This window comes from Mustela erminea, chromosome 18, assembly GCF_009829155.1.
Source record: "Mustela erminea isolate mMusErm1 chromosome 18, mMusErm1.Pri, whole genome shotgun sequence".
Lineage (NCBI taxonomy): Eukaryota > Metazoa > Chordata > Mammalia > Carnivora > Mustelidae > Mustela > Mustela erminea.
This window is the reverse complement of record NC_045631.1, coordinates 49,254,332-49,277,737: the sequence shown is the minus strand read 5'-3', so window position 1 is coordinate 49,277,737 and position 23,406 is coordinate 49,254,332. Positions and strand designations below refer to the sequence as shown.

At 45.8% G+C, this 23,406-nt stretch overlaps 1 protein-coding gene and 1 long non-coding RNA gene across 4 annotated transcripts in view; both read left to right on the top strand.

Annotated features, from left to right (window-relative positions):
- Positions 1-12,047, top strand: part of LOC116577313 — a 34,756-nt gene extending 22,709 nt beyond the window's left edge. For both annotated transcript variants that reach the window (XR_004280485.1, XR_004280486.1), the window contains exon 2: positions 11,714-12,047. This is a non-coding gene — a long non-coding RNA (uncharacterized LOC116577313). The remainder of the gene's footprint in view (positions 1-11,713) is intronic.
- PRKCA (protein kinase C alpha) overlaps positions 1-23,406 on the top strand; it is a 385,445-nt gene that overhangs the window by 126,605 nt on the left and 235,434 nt on the right. The window lies entirely within an intron of this gene.

Sequence of the window (23,406 nt, the reverse complement as noted above, 5' to 3'; positions counted from 1 at the left end):
AAGAAATTTCTTAAATAACAAAACTGCACCAACAGTCAAGGGGAACCTGCAATGGCGTTGTTTTGCTGGCTGCTTCACTTCCCCGAAAACGTGCATGATGGGCCTGGCACTCAGTTTAGTAAATCCTTGTTTTCTTTGAGAATTTTAGAGAGTGATGACTCCACATCTTGCCCTGGCTCCCAGGAGATGTGGGGAGTTCTTTTTGGGCATACAGTGGCTTGTCAACTTAGATTTAAGCCACAGCCTGCCGCCGACCCTATTAACTTTGAGCACTGAAGACCGATGTGTCGAAAGGGTGATGCTCACGGCACTTGTGTTTCTTGTGACGAAAGCAGATGTCGTGGGGCTAATCTAGGGTTAAACACCCCCGTGATGTTACTGATGGAGTCAGTTTCCTCTGTAAATGAGGGTTTTCGACTTGATGCATTAAATTTCCTTGTGAGCAAAACACTTGAATGGTTTATGCTAGCTGGGCGAGCGTGTTGTTCTGCAGGAAAAGACCCCTGCAGTGAATCGTAGCTGCGTCTGGTGCCCCTTTGAATTAATTTATTTGTGGTTTCACTATTTAATAACCTTTCTTCACTCTGAGGAGTGTTGATGTGACAGTCATGTCTGAGTCACGTGTCCCTGCGGGTGACTGCATTTCCCTGCGAACGTGTGGGGCAGAAGGGGTTCTCCGTCCAGTGGCTTCTCATTAGCGGCTTCCAGGGACTGTATGGGCTCCGCCGGGCACTTCATTTTCCTTCTAATCAGCTCCAGCCCATGGTGAGGCTAGACTGCTGAAGTGACCATTTTTCACATGAAGTACATATTGTCTGTTTGGTATTTTAGGCTTCCAGGAAGGAAAGCTGTAGAATGGCTTTGTTCCTCCCTGGGTTTATACTGCCTTGTTACCCTATTAGAAAAGAAATATGCACATTAAGCATCTGCCTCTAGCTCAGGTCATGATCGCAGGGTCCTAGGATTGAGCGCGGCATCGGGCTCCCTGCTCAGCCAGGAGTCTGCTTCTCCCTCTCCTGCTCCCCTTTCTTGTATCCTCTCTCTTGCTCTAATAAATAAATAAAATCTTTTAAAAATATATATATGCAGCATGTTGCCTCCCCTCCACCTTTTTTTTTTTTTTCTTTACATGATCTGGAAGAAAACAAATGACTTTCTGTGGCTGTGGATCCTGGCAGATGCCCTTGTGGCCCCGTCACCATGTGTCTCTGTGCTGAGGGACTCCGTGTGCCCATCCGTGTGGCCAGTCAGGGCTCCGCCTGCCTTCAGCTCCCAGGTGTTACCCCAGGGCAGCACCTGGTAAGCAGCTGGCTGACTCGTTCCTGCAGATTAATTTTTTTTTTCTGGAAAATTATAATTCACATTTTTCCTAGGGTCTGACACTATTGCAAGTAACAGAGTGACTAGCTAGGAAGCCAATGTCCTGCTGTACTGTGTTCTGACCTGTGGGTGCACTTTTCAGCGGGAAGCTACCTGGAAGAAATGCCCAGAGTTGCTCCTAGTGCTTCAAGTGGGGGGCTGCTCCCTGAAAGCCAGCAGCCATGGCGTCATTCAGCAAGAGCCCCGAAGTGAACCGTGCAGGAAGGAGGGAGAGACGGGAAGGGAAACCTGGGTAGGGCGAACCCTGGCTGTGGGCAGCAAGAAAAGCCCAGATTCCCACTTACCCGTTCCTCTTCCCTCCCTCCATGACCATCCCTATCTATCTGGCAGTTCTCTGCTTTTGTTCCTCCTTTCCTAGCAGAAATGATGAAAGGAAGTAACTCAGCTCCATTCCCTTCTGGGATCATCACTTTCCAGTAGACTTTCTGGCTACTCAGCACCAAGAAGGATGTGAGGACGGCGTTCGAGTCTCCATCAGGCCCCCCTTTCCCACGTCCCCTGCAGAGGCTTTGTCTCCAAAGATTAGGGAGTCCCTGCTTGTAGTTTCCCCCTCTTTCTCCTGTGGGGGCCACATCCAGTCACCTGTCACCTCAAGACTGCTAGGGAGTACACCCTGATCGTAGCTGGCCGGGGTGGGGAGGCACCTGTGCCTTTCTCCACTGGCTTCCAGGTGCTCTGCTGGGATCCGTGCATTTGCTGTAGGTAGGGTATCCTGTCACTCCACAAGGGCTTGCTCGGAGCCCAGTTCTCCCACTCCTGGTGCTCCATAGCCAGCGCGATGACATGTAGGCCTAAGTAACGGGAGCTCTGCTTTCTGTTTCTAGTCTCACACGGTCACTGGATAAAAGATGAAATGAATGAAACTGAAAACAAATGCAATTCCTCTACCAAGTAATAACCACAGGCTAGCACCTTAGTACAGGTGGTCTTGATTTCTTTTTTTCTTAAAACCATTGATCTAGCTGTTGAACAATTCATCTATCCTATGTTATCTTCATGGGCTCCTACACATCATGTGATTTTGTAAACTGGAGATTCATTAGGTTGTGAAGCCTTTTAAAGAACATTCATTAGTCATCCACCGAGCTGCCTAATTCGGTCCGGTTATTGAGGCAGCATTTGGAAGTGGGACACGTTGTCTGCAAATATATAAGCAAATATATAAGTTCAGTAGCCCAGACTCTGTTCCTGACGTAGACACCTGTGATCATTTGGGTTAAATCTCCAAGCCCCTAAGTAGAAGCGTTTGTGGTTTCTAGGAATGTGAAACTTTGGGAAGCTGGGTTGCGGGGAAAGTGGCAAAGCCCAGCGGGCGAGGCTCAGAGGAAGCAAAAACCTCAGGATCTATGTGCATGTCCATGAACTTAGAGGCCTGCAAAGGAACACTTAGAGGCTTCAGGGAGGTTAAAGATGACTTGGAAAGCTCATGCTCTTTTTGGCAGTGACCCATAGTATCTACCTGTTGGTGCATGCTGCCTGTCTGGTGGGGTATTGGGGTTTTTGTTTTGTTTTGTTTTGGAAATGACTTTTTTGTGGAAGAGGAAAGAACAAATTTTGTCTGCCTGTCCCAGGAAGAGGTCACAGAAATGAAACCCTTGGTCACATGGGAACCCAAGAAATTCCCCTGACATATTTCAGAGCTGATGCTTAATGGACCTGAACCTGTTTGCATTTTTACGGGGCAGAGACTGAAACGCAGTTGGAGCTCCCTGGCCCCAGCTGGCTTTCGGGACCGGATCTGTGCAGACCTGGGAATTCCCCATGTGTCACACGGTTCAGACCTAATGGGTCCTGTGAGCCCTTCCTTTCAATACCAAGACGTCCCCTCTTGAAAGACTTGCTATTCTAGAATTTAATTTTGAGGAAGACCAGCGGAGGCAATGCAGTGCGACCCTGAACACGGTGTCGCCTTCTTGAGTAGGTTAGGGAACAGAGTAGATCAAAAGCAGTTTTCTGATTGGCTCCCCCCTCTTAGGCTCCTGTGGTAAGTAGCAGCTCCAACTAAGCATCTGTTTCATTAGATGACCCCCAAGGCTAGGTTTCAAATGAGAGGGGGAACACCTTTTCTAAAGCTTTCCTTAGGTCTGGCTGGCATCTGGTACCGGTATTTTCAGTTTATTATGTTTACACAAAGTGTCCCATGCATTCTAGAGCATGAGGCTGCGTTGAATTAATGAACTTCGGCCCTGTTTTGGGCATACCCTCTCATTTCTGAAACTTCAGATGGACTTCTTGCATTTGCTGACCTAATAATTCATCTCCTGAATTTTTTCGTTCCCATGAGTCGCATTTATCAGAGCAGATTTATTTTGTGTTGGTGGCAATCAGTAATACAACCAAAGAAGGAATGGGTGCTCTGTGTCACATGTGTTCTGTGCTCTGTTCTCAGGGCACACAATAGATCGGAGCCACTGCTGACAACCCGAACAGCCCAGAGTGTTTGTCATTGCAGAGCAGGTGCTTGCTAATTAGCTCACGAACTCCCTCGGGTTATTCATTTCCTGCAGGGCCAGGGTCTGGCACGTAACAGATACCCAGTGAAGGTGTACTGAATGGAATGGACTTGCAACAATGTGTTCTGGGATGGTCACAGGCAAATATTGTCCCCTCGGGGCAGAGCAATGATTTTGTCCCTCTGGGGTTTTAGGCAGAGCAAATATAAAACATTGGCATACTGGGGAGTCTGAATGAGTTGGAAAACAAATGGACTATTTTCCTAAATTTTCTATATCAGGACTAGAAAGCAACACTGAAAGTTACTTTTTAAAAATGAAAAGGTAGATGGGCGCCTGGGTGGCTCAGTGGGTTAAAGCCTCTGCCTTCGCCTCAGGTCATGGTCTCAGGGTCCTGGGATCGAGCCCTGCATTGGGCTCTCTGCTCAGGGGGGTGGCCCACATCCCCCCTCCCCCACCCCACGTGCTTCTCTGCCTATTTGTGATCTCTGTCAAATAAATAAATAAAATCTTTAAAACAAAATGAAAAGGTAGAAATTAAACCTGATTTCTGAAAGGCACAGAGGGAGATCTGTCTTTCCTGGTGTTCTGTCCATCCTGTCCCCACTTGGTTTCATGAAAGGTGTGGTAAAGTCGGCACCTGACCACTGGTGAAGAAATGGCTTACCAGGGGCTGCCCAGAACCCCGGTTCAGCTCAGGGCGAACAGATTCATCTCCTCCACAGGATTTTGAGGGGAAAGATGAAGAAGCAGAAGAATCAGAATTGGATCAATCCATGCGATCAGTGAGGCTTGACATTCGATTCACAAACAACGAGGCAACCTCCAGCAAGCCCAGGGTGTGTGTTGGTGGGGGGGCTTGGTAGCTCCTGGAAGGTCCAAGTTTTGCCTTGTGGGTTCCGGGGGCTGCGACCAGCAGGGGAAGGAGCCGCGCCTGCTCACGGCTCACAGCCACATGCGGGCAGACATCCGTGTTTGCTCACGGAGGGTAGCAGGGTGAAAATAGTCAAAGTCATTACTTATACCCCATGAATCCTGTTAGCATTTCTTCAATTTTCTCCTCTTTTTTTGTCAAGGGAACAGAAATCCATTATCAGGTGTTTCCACCAAATTGACCTCATATTTACTTCCCGGGTTGAGTGCTCGGTTGCCAGAAAGGAGGTGAAGACTCAGCAGAGTGGAAGGCGGGCTGCCTGGAGTGAGTGTCTTCCAAGGAGCAAGACTGCAGATCCGGTGGGCGCCCTCAGCCGGCAAACCCCCGCACCAGGCACTTCCCCTCAGAAAAGGGTTTTGGAAAACGGGTCCCGCACTCTCTCAGACTCCCGAGTGGTTCCCAGATGTAAAGTAGCAGGAGAATCTGGGTAGGGTCCACAGGGACTGCAGGTCGCTTTTCCATCTTGAGAGAAATGGGGCCTCTTGAAGAGACAGCAGCTTCTCCTGCACCATCTGAAGGGCTTGAACCCAGATTTCCTGATTGGTAGCAAAGGGGCAGCTTGGTTCTCGGCCAGGCTGAAGTCCAAGCCTTTAGGGTTGCTTTTCCTCCCCTCTTCCTCACTGGGGAGGCTGTTGCCCAGAGCTGGGAGAAGGGCCTGTGACATGTCACCTGTCCTTCATTCTCTCCTGCTCCAGCATCAAAGATTCTTTCCCAAATGTGCAGGTGGGCCGCCTCCCCCTCCTGCCCAGTGTTCCCACCTGGGCGTCGCATCTGTACCTGCTCTGTCTGCACTAGCCCAGGACTTTCATGGGATCGGCCTCCAGCCTTGAGCTTCCCAGTTCCTCTGCTCCGTCCCACCCGTGCTGACGGCATGGTCTTGTCCCAGTTTGCGCGCATGGAACACTGCTGCCCGTCTCTCCCTCTCCACTGGAGCTGCCCTGCCCTTCTCAGGACTCCGTCTTCATACCTGGGCTCTGGCACCTTCAGAAACACCTGGACTTCAGAAAAGAAACAGCTGGGTGCCCCAACCCTCAGTCACCGTGGAGTCCCTCTGTCCAGCCAGACCTTTCTCATCCCATTGTTTAGATACAGGTAATGGTGGGGGAAATCTGAGCGTGTCAGTGATCTGAGCACCATCACCTAATAACCCGAGGTGTGGTGTGATTGCGGGGGCCTTAATCTGTGCCCAGCAGCGTGTGGTAGGAGCCTGAGCCCTGACGCCAGACGGGCAGGGTTGGAACTCTGACTGCTTGTGTGTGAATGGTGTGGTTGCAGTTTATTTCTCTCTAGCACGGCTGCCTCATCCTTCCTTCATTTGGGAAGAGTGACATGAAGACCGGTATTCATAGTCTTGATTTTTCTTGTGTCATCAACTCCGTTCAGGGAACCCAGCCCTATACAGTTTAGCATGGCAATCCTTCAGCAGTGGGGCCCGATCAGGAAGAAACAACACCCGTGGTGCTATGACGTTCTCTGAGATCTCCAGTGATGTGGTCTCGCGTAGGTGTGTGTGCACATGTGAGAACCTTAAAAATGGATGGGGAGCCTGGGCTCCTAGCCGTGCAGCTTTCCTGCCCGATGCCCAGCGAATGTTGTCTCAGAATACATCTGCTCAGCCAAGGAGTCAGTCCAGTTGAAAGGCTTTTGTCACTCTGCACCTTGCAAAAGTGCCATCTCTTTAGCTTCAGTCTTGAGAAATGGCCGAGGGTGGGCGTGTCCTGCTGCTGCAGCGCGTGTACGTTTTGTAGCTGTGATGAGTCAGATGGAAAAGGACTGAGTTTGTAGCTTCCAGATACACATTCCCACCATGAGCTTTAAAACATGCTGCTGAGACCATCCCAGCCCTGGAAATAAAGCTCTTTCTTTCTGAAGAGTCCGCTTTTAGATGTGTGTGTGTGTGTATATGTGCGCTAGAAGCTCATTTCTTGGAACTTAAATGATTAGGAGGAACTAAAAATTTTTATAAATAGGATTATTGGGACGCCTGGGTGGCTCAGTGGGTTAAGCCTCTGCCTTCAGCTCAGGTCATGATCTCAGGGCCCTAGGATCAAGCCCCGCATCAGGCTCTCTGCTCAGTGGGGAGCATGTCCCCCCTCCCTGCCGCCCCCACCTGCCTCTCTGCCTACCTGTGATCTCTCTCTCTGTCAAATAAAAGCAATCTTTAAAAAATAAAATGGGATTATTGCAGTTAGTTGCTTTGGTAGAATGTGATTGCTTTGGGATTCTAGGGTACATATACCCACTGTAAAATTTATGTGTCATCTGGGTCAGGCAGAGTGAGAGCCTCCCCAAGTATTCACAGCTCTGGTAATCCTTAGTACTTCCACAGGCCGCCTTCATTTTCAGGCAGCCCTGACGTCATCCACTCTTAGCTGAAATCTGATCCCCTGTAACTTTCACTCTTGGGTCCTCTAGGGTTTCCATCCTTTAGGGACAGACAGAACAAGCTTAATCCTTTCTGCAAATACCAGACCTTAAATTATTTGCAGAGAACTACATTGTAGGCTAAGACTTCCCTTTCAGGTGGAACTCCATTCTTTTTAGGACTTGGTTCTAAATCTCCCCTAAACCAAAGAGACCACAAGCACCACGGTGAGGGAATTTTTGAAACCCTGAATCATGTCTCTGGAGGAATGAAAGCTTGTATGGAACTTTCACCTCCTCCATTCTAGATTATATACATCTGTTAATGCAGCCTCTTTTTGCTTTTTGGTATCTATACTAATTAATTGTATCAGTTAAAGTGTCTTTGTCTTCATCTGTGTTGTTGATCTCTGTTATTCTATAGTACTGAAGCTACATTTGAGAATTTGCATTATCCTTACTATTTGCTGTTCTCTTGATAGCGTATAGTTTGTGGAATCAGCCTGGTCTAGCTATGGATTTTTAATTTGGGTTTCTAATTTAGTCAGTTAGGGTATATACTACCTTTCCCAGTTTCCCTTCTCTCCACCCCCACACCCCGCCCCCGCTTTGGGAAACTTGCCTTCCGTGGGTTCACAGAAGTTACCCTCCCCTCTCCACTCACATCCAAAGTGGATACATTTTATCTTGTCTGCTTGTCAGAAAGTATCTTTCACAGATACAGGTATTTGCACATTGTAGGTATTGATGACTGTCCGCCTAATGAGGTGCAACCACACAGCTGTGGATTGAGGGTTTTGATTGCTATGGGCTAAGGTTTGAAGGAATGCGTATCATGAGGAGCCCTCCTCCCCACTTGTGGTGGCCTGTTTGTAATCTTAGCTCGTTCTCTACCGCATCTGGACAGAAGAGGCTGTGGTTTCTGACTCCCTTTCTTGGTAGTTGATTCTCCTGGGACTTAGCACACTTTTGGGGTCTTCAGCTCTTGGGGTTGACAGGGTGGGGGGACCAAGTTCTGCTGGCTTGTCCCTCAAGGCCTGTGCCTCTGTGTACCATGGCACCGCCTTCCCCTTGTCCTAGCCAGGCTTCCTGACATGCCTGATCCAGGGGAGGCCCTGGGCACAAAGGGAGGCTTTGCAAAGCCAGGAGAGAACATTAGCCAATGTGCACCGGGTCTAGATCAGCTGGGCGGAGGCTCTGTCTGTGCCTGGCCTGTGTGTGGAGGGAGCGGGTTTGGAAGGAGGTGGGAGGTGCTGGCGAGTTCTAGTCCTGTTACCTCTTTCTGGAAGTGGCAGCCATTCAAATTCTCTGGTGTGTGTTCTCTCTTCATAGGAAATAGAGCAGAAGGACTTACCCCCCTCAGTGGCCTCCAGGGGCCCAGCCTTGCCTTGTTTCTTGGGGTGCTCAATTTTCCTCTTAGTCAGATTCTGTCTTTCCTTAGGTTTTATTCATTTCCAAATATTCTCTTTTTCTTAGTCTTGCCAGTAGTTCCAAAGACCATCTCAGAAGGCATAAAGATACCATTTCAATGCTAAGAAAAGATTTTAAAATTTGGAAATGAGGCATAACATGAAGGGCCTGTCCTTTCAGTGTTCTACAGGGACAAGAGTACCCAAAGACTGAGAGTGTTCTACCTGCTTGTTTGATTTTTAGCATTTCAAAAACAACGAAAATTTCTCATCACAAGGAAAAGCTTTCTTTGGTGTCAGCATGAGATGATGTGTTAACTTATTGTGGTAGTCATTTTGCTGTATAAGTAAGTCCTACTGTAGACCTTAAAATTACACAGTGCTGTACATCCATTATCTGAAAGATTTTATTTATTTATTTGACAGACAGAGATTATAAGTAGGCAAAGAGGCAGGCAGAGAGAGAGGGGGAAGCAGGCTCCCTGCTGAGCAGAGAGCCCGATGTGGGGCTCGATCCCAGGACCCTGAGATCATGACCTGAGCCAAAGGCAGAGGCTCTAATCCACTGAGCCACTGAGGCACCCCATAAATGTGACTTTTCAACAGCAAAAGAAAACCTTGATCTAGAATTCACATTATGTATCTTCCACTCTTAAAGGGAACAATTCAGTGGTTTCTAATATTCATGGAATTGTGCAGTTACCAGCAGAGTCCGTTCTAGAACCTTCTCCTTATCCTGTGAGCAGCCACTTCCGTTCTCAGGCACAGCAAACCTTTCCCAGAATGCCTTACCGGGTGACCTCAAATTCTTGTGAGAATGAGCTTTACCAACTTCCTGGTTCCCTCATGAATGAGTTGAATAGCGCGTGCATTTTAAGATTTTTACCATTTTATGCTGTAGCTGGCTTTTCTCTTATTTAGTAACCGTTCTAGACGCTTACCTGCTTCATTTGGCAAATATTCTCTTACCACCCAGTGGTTACGGCTGTGGAGTAATTACAAATCTCAAATGCATACCTGCCAACCCACTTTTCCTCTGTTGGACTCTTAGCTTCTTTCCAATTTCTGATATTCCGTATTATGTGGTTCAAAGCATCTGTGCCACACGTCTGCGTGCCCATCTCTCATCATTTAAAAATTATGTAAACGGAAGCCTGCATCTCCCACTCCCCTGCACCCGTTTTGCCCACCTCTTTCCCCTCCCCCTCCACCCCAGCCATCAGTCTGGCTCTGTGTATTTATAGGTCTGAGTCTGCTTTTTGTTTGTCGTCTTTTAGATTTCACATTTAAGCAAAATCACACGGTATTTGTTCTTCTGACTTCCTTCCCTTTGTATTATCTAGGTCTGTTCATGTTGTCAAAAATGGCAAGATCTCATCCTTTCTTATGGGAGAACAAAAGGTTTTCAAGCAGACAAAGATGAGATGTTAAGAGTTTCATGCTTTGTTTTGGGGTTTTTGGTTTTGTTTTGTGTTGCTTTTTGGTTTTTGTGCTTGTCTCAGTCACTGTCCTCAAGCGTATTTCTGAGTTGTTTTCTAATCTCTGTGCATACCCCTAGGCTGAGCACCGGGCAGCATGAGTCATGCAGTTGTATTCAAGAAATACCTGATTGGGGCTGCCTGGGTGGTTCAGTGGGTTGAAGCCTCTGCCTTCAGCTCAGGTCATGATCCCAGGGTCCTGGGATCAAGGCCTGCATCAGGCTCTCTGCTAGGCAGGGAGCGTGCTTCCTCCTCTCTCTCTCTCCCTCTCTGCCTACTTGCGATCTCTCTCTCTCTCTATCAAATAAATAAAATCTTAAAAAAAAAAGAAATACCTGATTGATACTTGATATAACACATGTAATTCTAAATATGCACTAAGGAATTTTTTTTAAGAGAGTCAAAAAGAACTTTCCAGTCTGAACACCTGGTGCTATAAACATCTTTAAAGTTATATTTTTAGTTAATAGTATTCTTAATGGTTGAATAAATTAGAAAATGCAGATGAACAAAAAAGTAAAAATAAATCTTCCCAAACACAATCCCATACCACTGTGGTCCATATCCTTCCAGAGTCTTCCCCATGCGAAAACATGTACATTTAAAAAACCAGTAAATAGCTCTATATTGTGGTTATTGTCAAATGTAAGTTTTTTGAGGCATCGTGTCTAAGTGTAGACTTTAAAAGCCCTTTGATCCTAAAATTCTTGATGACGAGTCATTAATTTCCTTTGTCTTGTTTTCTAGCATGCAATTCATCAATGTAACCTACTCCTTTTGTAAGGTTGATTTGTCTTTTAAATTTTATTTCTTCTCTGTCTGTGCCTAATGTCCTTATTTGTATGAAAACTTTGTTCTTTGTCTTTGTCTTTCCCCATGTGCTCACCATTGTTACCTGTGGGCACTGGAATCCCCTGGACACTTTCTAATTTCCTTTGTGGAAACTTGTAGCCTCATTGCTTTGTAATTATGTTGCATTCCCCATCCCTGATGCTTTATTAGTTCCCAACATATTCGATAACAGGGAGGTAATTAGTGTATTATGGCTTCTTTTGAATTGTCCTCGAAGATACGCCGGGGGAAATGCTACATGGGTAGAAAATTACATAATAATGCAAACAGATTTTTGTCCCATAAACTCAATGTAATCTCAAGAGTATGAAAGCATTTTATTTATGGAACACTTCTGCATGTATTTATCTCTAAGAATTAAAAATGACCGCCGGGTTAGGCCCCTCAAATTTCAGAAGTAACACGGTACCGCACTTGCTTTTCTTTTTCCTTTTTCTCTTTTTTCGTGTTTGCTTTTATAAGCCTGCATTTCTAACTAAACGTCAGTGTCTTTTCAATTCTGAGACCGTTCCCACCCCTATTCCAATATTGACTGAAATCAAAGCCAAACCAGAACATTAAATTTGAAGCGCTTTTCCCTAACTTACCCATGGGAGCTTTGTAATTATGTGACCAAAGTTTGGGGGGGGGGGGCGGAAGCAAGCACCGGATTCTGAAAGGAGTGCTGACTAAAATATTTGGAACAACTTCATAATTTCCTTCCATGAATCATGACCAAGAGTAATATTTTCTTGGCTGATATGAATCACATTCCTTTCCATCAGTGCTTGATTTCTCTGACCGCCTACCTGCCTCTGTAGTTTGCATGAGACAGTCCATGCCTATTTTCATATTTTTACATAGGTGTTACTGCAGACTCTGTCAGATGACTGCCCATCGTGCTAAGAAAAAGTCCCTCGACCTCGTGTCCTTTTTTCAGCCTCGGCAACAGAATCATTTCTGCCACTCATCTTCCGGAACCGTGAGGCCGGGAGAAGAGCCCTCGGTGCTCGCAGCCGGTACCGGGAAGACTTGACTGAGGGTCCTTTCATGATCTTGAAATGATCAGTTTTGACTGTTCACCAGACCAGACTTGAAGCTGTTCAGAGTACCCGGGCCTTACTAATCTTCGTAGACACCAGGGTCTAGCCCATGTCTGGGATGTAGCTGTTACTCATTAAAAAAACATGGAACTTTACAGCTGGTCTATTTTCTTTTTTCCTTTCTTTTTTTTTTTTTTAAATTTTATTTATTTGACAGCTCACAAGTAGGCAGAGAGGCAGGCAGAGAGAGGAGGGAAGCAGGCTCCCTGCTGAGCAGAGAGCCTGATATGGGTCTTGATCCCGGGACCCTGAGACCATGACCTGAGCTGAAAGCAGAGGCTTGACATACTGAGCCACCCAGGTGCCCCACATCTGGTCCATTTTCAAAATAAGCTATAAAATTACAAATGCCAGAAAAGCCTGGCTGTTGGCCTTCAGTTGCAACCGAATGGCTTGTTTGCTGAACGTGTTAAGGATGTTGACTCTTCAGGCGACTGGCAAAACTTTGACTTAAGAATAAAACTGTAGCCTGGAATTAATCAGGAGCCAACTAGAGGCAGAGAGGAATCTAGGCCTTATTACCCACCCACTCAGTCCCCCTAAAAGGCAGCTTCTTTCTGAAGTCTCCTGCTTCTGCTGTCCTCAGACTCCGTGATGTTTAAATTAGTAACATCCTCTTGAAGGTTAATGCTAAAGATGACTTCCCTGGGCTCTTGGTCCCCTGAGGATTTCAAGTCGTAGGTTCCTCTACCTCCACCCAGAAAACGGCCATTTCACCACCAAAGGTGAGCAGTCCTTTATGTATAACCCAGCAGTGTACAAACCTCATCCTGATTGTCCTTGTTATCTCGAATGCAAGTCACAGCTAGTATATTAAGTAGGACATACACAGAGTCAAGGAGTTGAATTTCGAGCCTCTGGTGATACTCCTATATGGGACCTTTTAAGAGTTCTGACTTTATTAAATGTCTTTATAATCATGAGCAAATGAAGCTATACCAGTGCCCCAGGGTTTTGTTTTGTTTGTTTGTTTGTTTGTTTTTTGAATGTCAGAGTTTCTATTTCATATCAATAATTCAGGTTTTAAAAAACAATTTTTGCTTACAATCACCCATAATCTTCATGCACCCTTATTTTTCCTGTTGGAAGTATGAACAGAACTCTTACTTCCTTGAGCTTTTCATTGCTGCTTTGGATTCTAGGGTATTCTCGGTCTCCGTCGGTGACACAGGTGAATTTCATGGGTACAGGTATGCTATCACATAGAGCTGTCCGGGAAGAGCGACTTGAAGCCTTACTACTTGTTCATATTACTTAATTGAAATCTGAAGTTGATTTATGTATGAATCCTTTCCCTGGCCACGTGGTAGATTTAATAACTTGGGTTCCATTTGAGAAGTGAGGTGTTGTGGTTTTCTTGACACACAGCGCTGATTAAAATTTCATTTATTGAACCCTTTCTAGAAATTGCCTTGGTTTACATATATTTTTTTAAAGACTTATTTTAGAGATAGCAAATGATCGTGAACTAGGGTAGGAACAGAGGGAGAGGGACGAGCAGACTCCACACTGAGCGTGGAGCCCGATGCGGAGCTCGATCCCACAATCCTGAGGTCATGACCTGAGCCACAACCAAGAGTCTTTTGGGTGCTTAACCAACCGAGCCACCCAGGCACTGCTTTAACAAAGTACTACAAACTGGGTGGCCTAACCAAGTTTGTCTCAGTTTTGGAGGCTAGAAATCAGAGATAACGGTTCTCAGCAGGGCTGGTTTCTTCTGAAGACAGTGAAGGAAAATGGCCCTCTCTATGCCTGGTGGTTTGCTGGCAATCATTGGAATTCCTTGGCTTGTGGAAGCATCATCCTGATTTCTGCCTACGTCTTCACATGGCATTCCTGTGTCTGAGTTTCCCCTGAGTACTGTGTCTCAGTTTCCCCTTTTTATAAGATTACCAGTTTCACTAGATTAGGGCCCACCCCTGGCCAGTGTGACCTCATCCTAAAGAATTAGAACAACTGTATTTCCGAATAATTTCACATTCTGAGAGTCTGGAGATTAGAACTTCCACATAGGAATTTGGGGAGTAGGGGAGGACACAAGTCATCCCATAACAGGATCTGGCAATTCTGTATAGGAGAGATGAGTGGAAATGATAAATTACCCTAAGTGTACTTTAGAGACTAGCTAGAAAGACCACTGTTACAGGATCATAAATTCTGTCCTGTGAAAGAACTCTGAGATAGTTCTCGACATATGAGGTGTACAAGTGACTTATTTTTGAAGTCTGCTCTGTTTTTTTTTAAGCAGCTTTTTGTCAATATTGTCATGATGATTTCTCAATGACCTTTGACTAATTGGGGGGGTGGCTGGAGAAGAGTTTAAGCTCAGGGGTAAAATCCTGTCTAACTATTCATTCTCTTTGCTTTTTATGATGTACATTTCCAAATACCTGCAAAGGGTAGTGAGAATAGACCAGGTACGGTCTCATAGCTTCAGTAATTGTTGGCTTTTTACCAATCCTGTTTCATCTTTTTTTTTTTAATTCTTGCTGAAGTCTATTAGAGCAAGTTACAGACATTGTGTATTTCCATTTGTCTAAATTTTTAAATAGTATATGTTCTATTTTGCCAAATTAAAATGGAGAAAAGTAAAGCTATTCAGTGATAAATATTGCAAAATAAACCCTGGATTTTACCTTATAACAAATTAAAAGAGGGAAAACAGTAGAAGATAAAGAGAATGGAGAGGCAAAGAAGACAGGAAGAGAGGATATGAGATGCCTACTCCTTTACATGCTTTTCTTTTTAACTAGACCCTGCGATCCCTATGAGCAGAAACTGATTTGACCACTCCTTGGCATTCCTGTCTTACAAAGTATCGGTTTATAGTAGGTGTTCAATAAATATTCACTGAATCATTGAATGAATAGAGGATGAGTGACATTCCACAAAAGGCTTGCGTGGAATCATACATAGACATGCTCAGAAAAACACATTTAGAGACAAAGAAAGAGATTCCTTCCGTTTCATTGCCTCTTGTAATCTCCGGAATATTTCTTCCAACACTGTGTCACAGTGTAGCTTTTTTATAACCCTAGTAAGAAACAGGTGTATCCCCGCTGAGCGCCCACCCCAGGCTGGATGGGATTAAGTTATAAATTCAGAGGTTTCATCTACGCTATAGGAGTCCATTCTTCATTAAAATTGTGTTTTTACCACCTTCTGTTTTCCCAGAGTTCTGGAGCTGAGGTTTCTTTCATTTGCCATTCTGGGAAAGGTTTGAGGTCCTGTTAAGTGGTACGCATTCTGCCGAGAGTACAGTTTTGGGTTCCCTCCAAGTCAGACCCACGCTCTTAGACTCGAGTTACTTCTGAGCAAAGGAAGCTGGTCATATTCCACTAAAATAAGGAGATTTTAGACTAGCAGGGGGAGGGAGGGAAGCTAAAACACAGGATTCGAGAGCCAAGCTCGACTTTTTAACCCCAAGTCTCAGATCCCAGTTGAGTCCTTGGAGACCGAAAAAATAAAAGACTTGAAAATATTAGAGTGAACCCTCATATAAACCATGGTTGTGGGGAGATGAGGATGTGTCCGTGGGGCTCATCAGTCGTCACAAACATAGCTCTCTGGCAGGGGTATTGACAGTGGGGGAGGCTGTGCTGGTGCGGGGACAGGAACCTACGGGGAATCTCTTTACCTTCCACTCAATTCTGCTGTGAACCTAACCACTTAAAAAGGTCTTCAGAAAAAAAATATTGCCGAGAAAAGTCTGGTGTTACAGGTGTGGTAGTCTTGTGTAGAACGGATGCAGTTTCTTTTTAGGGTCAAAAAGCAGAACCCCAGGGTGCATGTTGGATGGTCAGTGTTCAGAAGAGGTGTCATAGCTCCCAGTTATGAAGGTTCGATATGCCCTTATGGACCTAAAAGGGAGGTTGGGTTCTTCAGATGATTTCAAAATTGCAAAAACCCGGCCAGATCTGAGCTTAAAAATCAAGCCTTAGGATTCCCCTTCAAGCACTGTTGCCTGATTTATCATATACTTTGAGGGATTTTTGTTTGTGCTATGGAACAGCTGGGCCTTTATACGATAGTTACTTGAGGAATTAAGATGATTTTACTGCTGTATATTGAAGCTATCAGAAAACTCCACCCAGTTTCGGTTCTGGGTTGAAGACTATGGAGATAAGGAAGAAGAGAGGCTGTGTATCAAGGGCCTGTTGGTATTTGTGCTGCTGTCATCATCTGTGTTCTCCCAGGTCTGTGGCTTTTGGGCCAAGAGGGGCCAAATCTCAGCTTTTCCCCTTGGCTCTGGAAGAATCCTTTACATCGGTGATTGCCCAATTCTTCTTCTTTTTTTTTTTTTTAAAAGATTTTATTTATTTATTTGACAGAGAGAGATCACAAGTAGGCAGAGAGGCAGGCAGAGAGAGAGAGGAGGAAGCAGGCTCCCTGCTGAGCAGAGAGCCCGATGCGGGACTCGATCCCAGGACCCTGAGATCATGACCTGAGCCGAAGGCAGCGGCTTAACCCACTGAGCCACCCAGGCGCCCTGCCCAATTCTTCTTGAGATTCTTCTTCCCCCAAGCCCCCTCAGGCCCCAGAGCCAGGACTCTGCCCTCTCACTTTCCACACCACCACCTCCTTCCCACCTTCAGCCATGGATGTGGGCGTTGCCGAGGCTCTTCCCTGCTCCTTGGAGTTCATCGGCCATTTCTCCCTTCGGCTCTCAGCTGTGCAGAGACTGGGGTCTGTAGGCCCCAGCTGCCTTTGGGCCTCTAAGCTTGAAGTCCCGTTTGCCTGCCTGACACATGGATTTGGGTGTCCCTGCAGCCTGGGGGTACTCCCTTTGTCTAAAACTAAACACACAGTCACGCCTCCTCCTCCAGCCTGTGTAATTCCCGTGAGCCGTTGAGAGGAGCCCATGAGTTTCCATGTTCTAGTTCATTCTTACCTCTCGGCCCCCTTTGTACATTTCCCACAGTCTGCTAGGTCTCCCTTTATTGCTTTAGGTATCTTTTGCTTGCAAGTACAGAGAAGTCTGCATACAATGGCATGAACCGGAAATGCCTGTGTGATAATGATCTGACATTTTCAGGTATCTTGTATGGTATATGTAGAGGTGTAGGTATATATTGAAGAAAATGAAAATCTGAAAGGGTCTTTGATGGCTCGCGTAGCTGCAGAGTCTAGAGGTGAGTGCCGTGCCAACATGGAGAACTGGTTTCTTTCTCCTTAGTGTGACAGGCTGTTTCACACTAAGGCTCTAGTCTTGGTGGCAAGAGGGCGACCCTAGTTGTGTGGTTTCTCTGACTGGTGACCAGGGGACCCCTTTCTTTTACACTCATGTTCAGTCTTTGAGCTTTCTCCAAAAGGTATCTTAAATCCAATCAGGAAGGAATGCAGGAAAGAAAAAAAAAAAGCCGTCAGTAGGACTTGGTGACATTAGAAAAGAGGAAAAGGTTAAAGGTGATTCTCCTGGGGAAAGTGGGGGGGGGGGTTCCTCATCACAGACTAGGATCAGGCGGTACTGGGAGAGTTTCCCGGGAGCATATCCACAGACTCTTAGAGGCAGAGTCTGTGCTGCTTGAAGAATGTCATCCCTTCTAGTAATATGTGATAAAGCACATTTACTTGATTTGTTTTCACACAACTTGAACATGTATCCCACGAGAAGACTGTTTTCATTGTTACAAATCTGAAACCAATAATTTTCTTTGAGCATGCAAATATAACATAAGCTCAGATTTTCATGACTTTCCCTACAAAGCTGAAAGTGGTTCACTTGCCTTAGAGATTTTCATTTCATCGTATCCTGATGTGACTCTACCTTTCATTAATCCCTTCCAGCTAAGCAAAATTTAATTAAAACCATCTCACATGATGGCAACCATTCATGTATTTAAAAAAAGGAACTCGAGGAAACTCAGCCAGCTACCAGTCTTCAGTTCTAAACAATGTCAGACTCATAACTGTGGTAGGTTTTTTCCTTGAATTTGGGATTTGTTATATAATGTGTACCCTCTCCCATTAATTTTGGGTAGCAGGGAGTTTTTATGCATATCTTCCATTTTACCTGACTCTGACCTGAATTGCAAATGATACAGACAGGTTGAAAAGGAACGGTAAAGATTTCTTGAAGAGAGATGGAAAGTGATACATGTAGTATATTTATTTTTTCTTCTGTAAATGTGCCAATCCATGTCCAGTGCAAACAGGGTGGTCCTGTTTCATACGTTGATGGAGGAGCATCAGTGCCATAGGGATTTTGGCAAAAAAGAAAAAAAAAAAGTCAGGCCTTCAGTCTAAAGGGCTGGTCTCTATCAGCAATATTGACTTTGACCGCTGGTGAGTGAGGTGAGAGGGTTGATGGGACACCTGTCTGGTCCTCAGTAGTCAGGAGGGTCCTCCTCTGCTCGGAGGACCATGCCCCCTCTCTATCTGGTCACTACCTTTATTAAGAATTTTATGTGATGGAAGCAAGTAAGTCTTTGTTGGTTTCAATAACAAAAACCACAGAAAATTCTCAGAAACAGGACTAAAGGCTGTGTCTCATTTATAATTTCATAAATATCATCCCAGGTTGATGAACAAAACTTTATTGTAAAATCTTCCTATCCTGAAACTTACCATTTTGACCATTTTGGGGCACCTTGTGCAACCGACACCACCTTCAATCTCCAGAACTCTCTCTCTTCCCAAATAGAACTCTACCCTTTCAGTGCTGACGCCCCACTCCTCCCGGCGCCTCAGCCTCTGTTTTACCTTCTGTGTCTGGGTTGGACTCTTCTGGGTACCTCATATAAGCGGAACCAGACAGCATCTGTCCTTTTGTATCTGGCTGCTTTCTGTTAGCACAAGGTTCTCAGGGTCCATGTCGTAGCATGTGTCAGAATTTTTCCCTTTTAAGGCCAAATAACCCATCGGATGGATATATCGCATTTTATCTGTTCATCCGTTGATGGACATTTAAGTTGTTTCCACCTTTAATTATTATCGATGCTGCTGCTGTGAACCTGGGTACGCAAGTATCTGTATGAGACCCAGCAGTGGGATTGTCCGATCAAAGGGCAGTTCTGTGTTCACTTTTTATACCGTCTTCTGGTCTCCCCAGGGATGGCCAGGGCTCCAGTTTCTCCTCATCCTCTGTGTCATACTTTGTTTTGCTTTCTTTTTTTTAAAGATTTTATTTATTTATTTGACAGAGAGAGATCACAAGTAGGCAGAGAGGCAGGCAGAGAAAGAGGAAGGGGAGCAGGCTCCCCGCTGAGCAGAGAGCCCGATGTGGGGCTCGATCCCAGGACCCTGAGATCATGACCTGAGCCAAAGGCAGCGGCTTAACCCACTGAGCCACCCAGGCACCCCTTTGTTTTGTTTTCTTAATAGTCTTCCTAGTGGGTATGAGGTGGTGACTAATCACCTTCAGTCAGAATTTTCTCTCTCGTCAGAGCAGCCGCCACACCTCCTTGATTTACATGTGATTCGTGTCGGGGGCATTCATAAGGAGTAGTTTGCCTTGACAAGCAGGAAGCAGGAGCTGAAGCTCATTCCTTCATTCCTTCATCAGCTCACTGTGTGCCTTTTTAAAAAAAAAAAAAAAAAAAATCTCTGTTTAAATGAAACACAGAAAACGTCTCTGGGCTTGCCACTTGCCCGAGCTCACTCTGGAGAACACTGCCTAGTACCAAGAGCCCCAAGGCATCTGTCTGCGTGATGACTTTTGGCGCCGAAAGCAAGCCCTCTCCTGTTCCTCCAGGGGGGTCTAATGAGCCAAGACCATTATAGTTAATTCTGATCAAATTCATGGGGGTACAGTGTCAGAAGGGAGTGTTTCTCTCACACAGAGCGTTTGACTTTCAGATTATTCTTTGTTGGGTTCTGTTCACTTTAACGAGCATGACTGAGAACCACTGCTAACGTCCGTGCACCCAGCGGCATCCCCACGCAACCTGTGTTTCAGAAACCATGACGAATTCTTGACCCAAACGTAGGTGACTCTTATTCTGTCTTGGAAATCTATTTCTGACAGACGGTGAACACTCTCCTTAATTTCCATTTAGTTTCCTTCCATAAGTAAGATGAGTGTGTGATTCGGATCAGTCGATGAAACCCCCTCCATTTTAAAGCCAGGTAACGTGAAGACTCCTTATTTGACCAAGCCTCCGGGCTTTATTTTATTTTATTTTATTTTAGTCCTCCTACGTCATTCGCTTCGTGTGCTTTGTGCATTTCATGTGTCCTCCATCCCTTGTTGGGCGGCATAAGCATATCACATAGAGGATTAGAGGAAAATGATTTTGTGCTTAGAAAACAATTGAATGAAGGTTTACTCGGTGACTCTAAGCTACAGGATAGCTTCATATTTTAAAACCTGTCATTTGGTTATATAAGCAAACATGTCCCCAAAGTCTTGGAAAATGGGGCCTCATCTCTGTTTGGCCAGCCTGTGCTTGCTTAAGCAAATTCTTGTTTAATCACCAAGGGTCCAGCTCCAGGACACACCATGGAGTGGGAGGACCCTTCCGTGATGCGCGTCTCCATTTCCTGCCTGCCAAGGTCAGACCAGTATGTGTGAGATCCACACGGTGTGACAGAGCTGCCTGGTCTCCAGCTCTCCCCAGCTCCCCTGGCTCCATACAGCATGGTGAGATGAAGACCTTTAGAATTAATCAATAAAAACCGCTCCTGATTTTTAGCCTGGGGAAATTCTATGCGGACCCATCTCCAGGTAAACCCGATACATTCCGTCTGTTCCTCATTCTTCGGCTCCCCGAGCAAGACTTCTCAAATGTTTGCATTATATTACCTTACAAAATATGCATTACGCAGTTTAGTTAGGAACTTGAAACCCAAGGTCAAGGCCCACCAGCCATCATTTTGGAATCTCTGACCCTTGCTCATCTTCCCGGGGCGGCCTTTCCCAGACCAGCGCTGTGTGTAGCCCGAGGCTGCCGCCACAGGGCTCCTCTTCCCTGCCCCTGGGGTGGGAGTGGGAGAGGGAGAGGGAGAGGAGGGGGTAACTGGGCTTTCTCTCCTTGCTTATTACTCACCTAGGCATGGGTTGCTGCTTCTTCCTCGTCCATTCTGAATCTTACGTCTCGGAGCAAGCCTTACAGGGCCTTTATCTTCCAGGTAGCTCACATGCATGACCAGCTCTCAGCGGATCCATTTCTCCACCTGCTGTTGGGTGAATCTAGACCTTTCTAGACGGGACTTTCATGTGTAAGGCAGGAAGGAGGAGAGGCAGCTAAGGTAGGCTAGGAGGAAGTAATTTTGGGGGTAGATGAGACTTTTTTAACTGCGCTTGCAAATTATACTGCATAGTGAGGGCCTCTTGGGATAAAATTGGATATAAGACTTTTTTCTTTTTTTTTTTTTGAGGATACGGAAGAAATATTTGGCAGGTTGAGATTTATAATAGCATGGACCGGTAGATGGGAATAGAAAGGAGTGGTACAAAAAAGCCATCCAAATGGATTTGATAAATACAGGTTTTCATAAATGTTCACCTGAACTAACCCCCCCCCCCCCCACCAAGCCCCGTATGTCGAACGATTAAATAAGGGAATCCGAATGCTTGTCTTCTCTTCTAAACCCCATATCCATGATCAACTGTGATGGAGAAATCAAGCTCCTGTGACCCTTTTCCTTGCATAATTTCACTTTCTGATTCCAATGAGTGAGCGGTGACTTCGTGCCTGGGGAGAGTGAGCCGATGAGATGGGTTTGTGCCATCTGGGTTCCGCTTCACCACCCACCCATCCTTAGGGAGGGTTGCCCTGGGGATGCTTTTAGCAGAAACATTGTGGAAAAAGCTGTTCTGAGGGCTTGGAGGAGCTAAGTGCTGCCCTTCGCGGAGTCTTGGGCCTGCTGGGGCAGCCTGGGAGCTGGCTGTCCCTGGCTTCACTGTCCTCTCCTGCCCCCGCGGCGGGCAGGTGTCACAGTGGGAAGGGCAGGCGGCCACGGAGAACCCTTCCGTCGGGCACCTCTGCTCCCAAAAGGATGCTTTTCAAGACCTCTTCTGTTGTCAGCTTCCTGTGTATGGTCCCCTCCTATGTCCAATGCCACCTGCTCATTCCGAGCCCACATATTTTTTTTTTTTAAGATTTTATTTATTTATTTGACAGACAGAGATCACAAGTAGGCAGAGACGCAGGCAGAGAGAGAAGGGGAAGCAGGCTTCCTGCTGAGCAGAGAGCCCGATGGGAGGCTCCATCCTAGGACCCTGAGATCATGACCTGAGCCGAAGGCAGAGGCTTTAACCCACTGAGCCACCCAGGTGCCCTCATGTACTTTTTTTTTTAACAGAAATATTTTTATACTGATACTGTATTATGACCACCTTTTAAAAAAAAAGCTATTTCATAAAAAAACAACTGTTCGTTATCCACTACCCTGACAGGGCATACCCACATCTTCATCCTCTGGTTATTTCATCTATCTAAAACACACACACACACACACACACACACACACGTAATATGTATATTTTAAATATATATGTAATTCCTTTCAGGTATTCATTTCCCTGTCACCCATGTATAAATCTTGGCATCGTCTCTTACATCTTTTTTTCCTCCTGTCAGTGGCTTAGGACACAGTGGAAGGAAAGGGGAAACGATATTTTGTGTTTGATACAATGTAGGTGTTGACGCATATTACATCGCGTCATGAAGACTCAGTACGGACTGTGAAGGGACCCATCCAAATGACACATAATAAGACACTCAGCAGTAGCTTTGGTCCCTTGGAAAGTCAGGTCTGTTCTTCTGCAATTTTGCCGGCATCTGTTATTTTCATTTCTTAGCAGACTGAATAATGATGGGCCATTACTTTCATTCGTAGACCAGGCAAGAGGCTTCTAATTGGGCCTCCTGGCCCAGATCTAGTCCATTCAGTTCTTCCTGTTGCCACCATTTGCCCTTCTAAAGCACCGTTTTTGTCCACGTTACTCTTGTTCAAATCTTACGCGGCTGCCGACGCTCATCAAAAACATCCTGAGTGTCTTCGTGGCCACTTGGGCCCTCTGCGTGGTTTCCTTGCACGAGGCTTGGGACTTGTTCTCCCCCTGGGATTGCCATAAACCTGCCACCTTCTCCCCCTTCCTGGAACTACTGACCGTCTTCAGTTGGCTTGTCTATGGCCACCCGTGCCAGGGATTGTGGTCTCACTGGGGGGAGGGGGAGAAAAGAGCCCCGATTCTGGGGAGTTCTGTTCCTTCTGCGGCAACGACTTAGGGCTCACCCACTATTTATGGTGTGATATCTTTTAGCACGTTGTTCAACAAAGACCAGTGGAGTAGTTGATCATACCCTTAGAGACTCCAAGCTCTTGAGGAAGGACTAACCAGGTCGTTTATCTTTTTTTGGATCCTCCACATTATACCATCCACAGAACCTCTTAGGGGATTACTTATTAATTTCTATAACAATTCTTTTATTGACCCATCCTGAATATTTATCAAAACCGCATTGAACTTGGGAAATATTTGCTCTGTGGTAGATCTGTGGGGCCGTC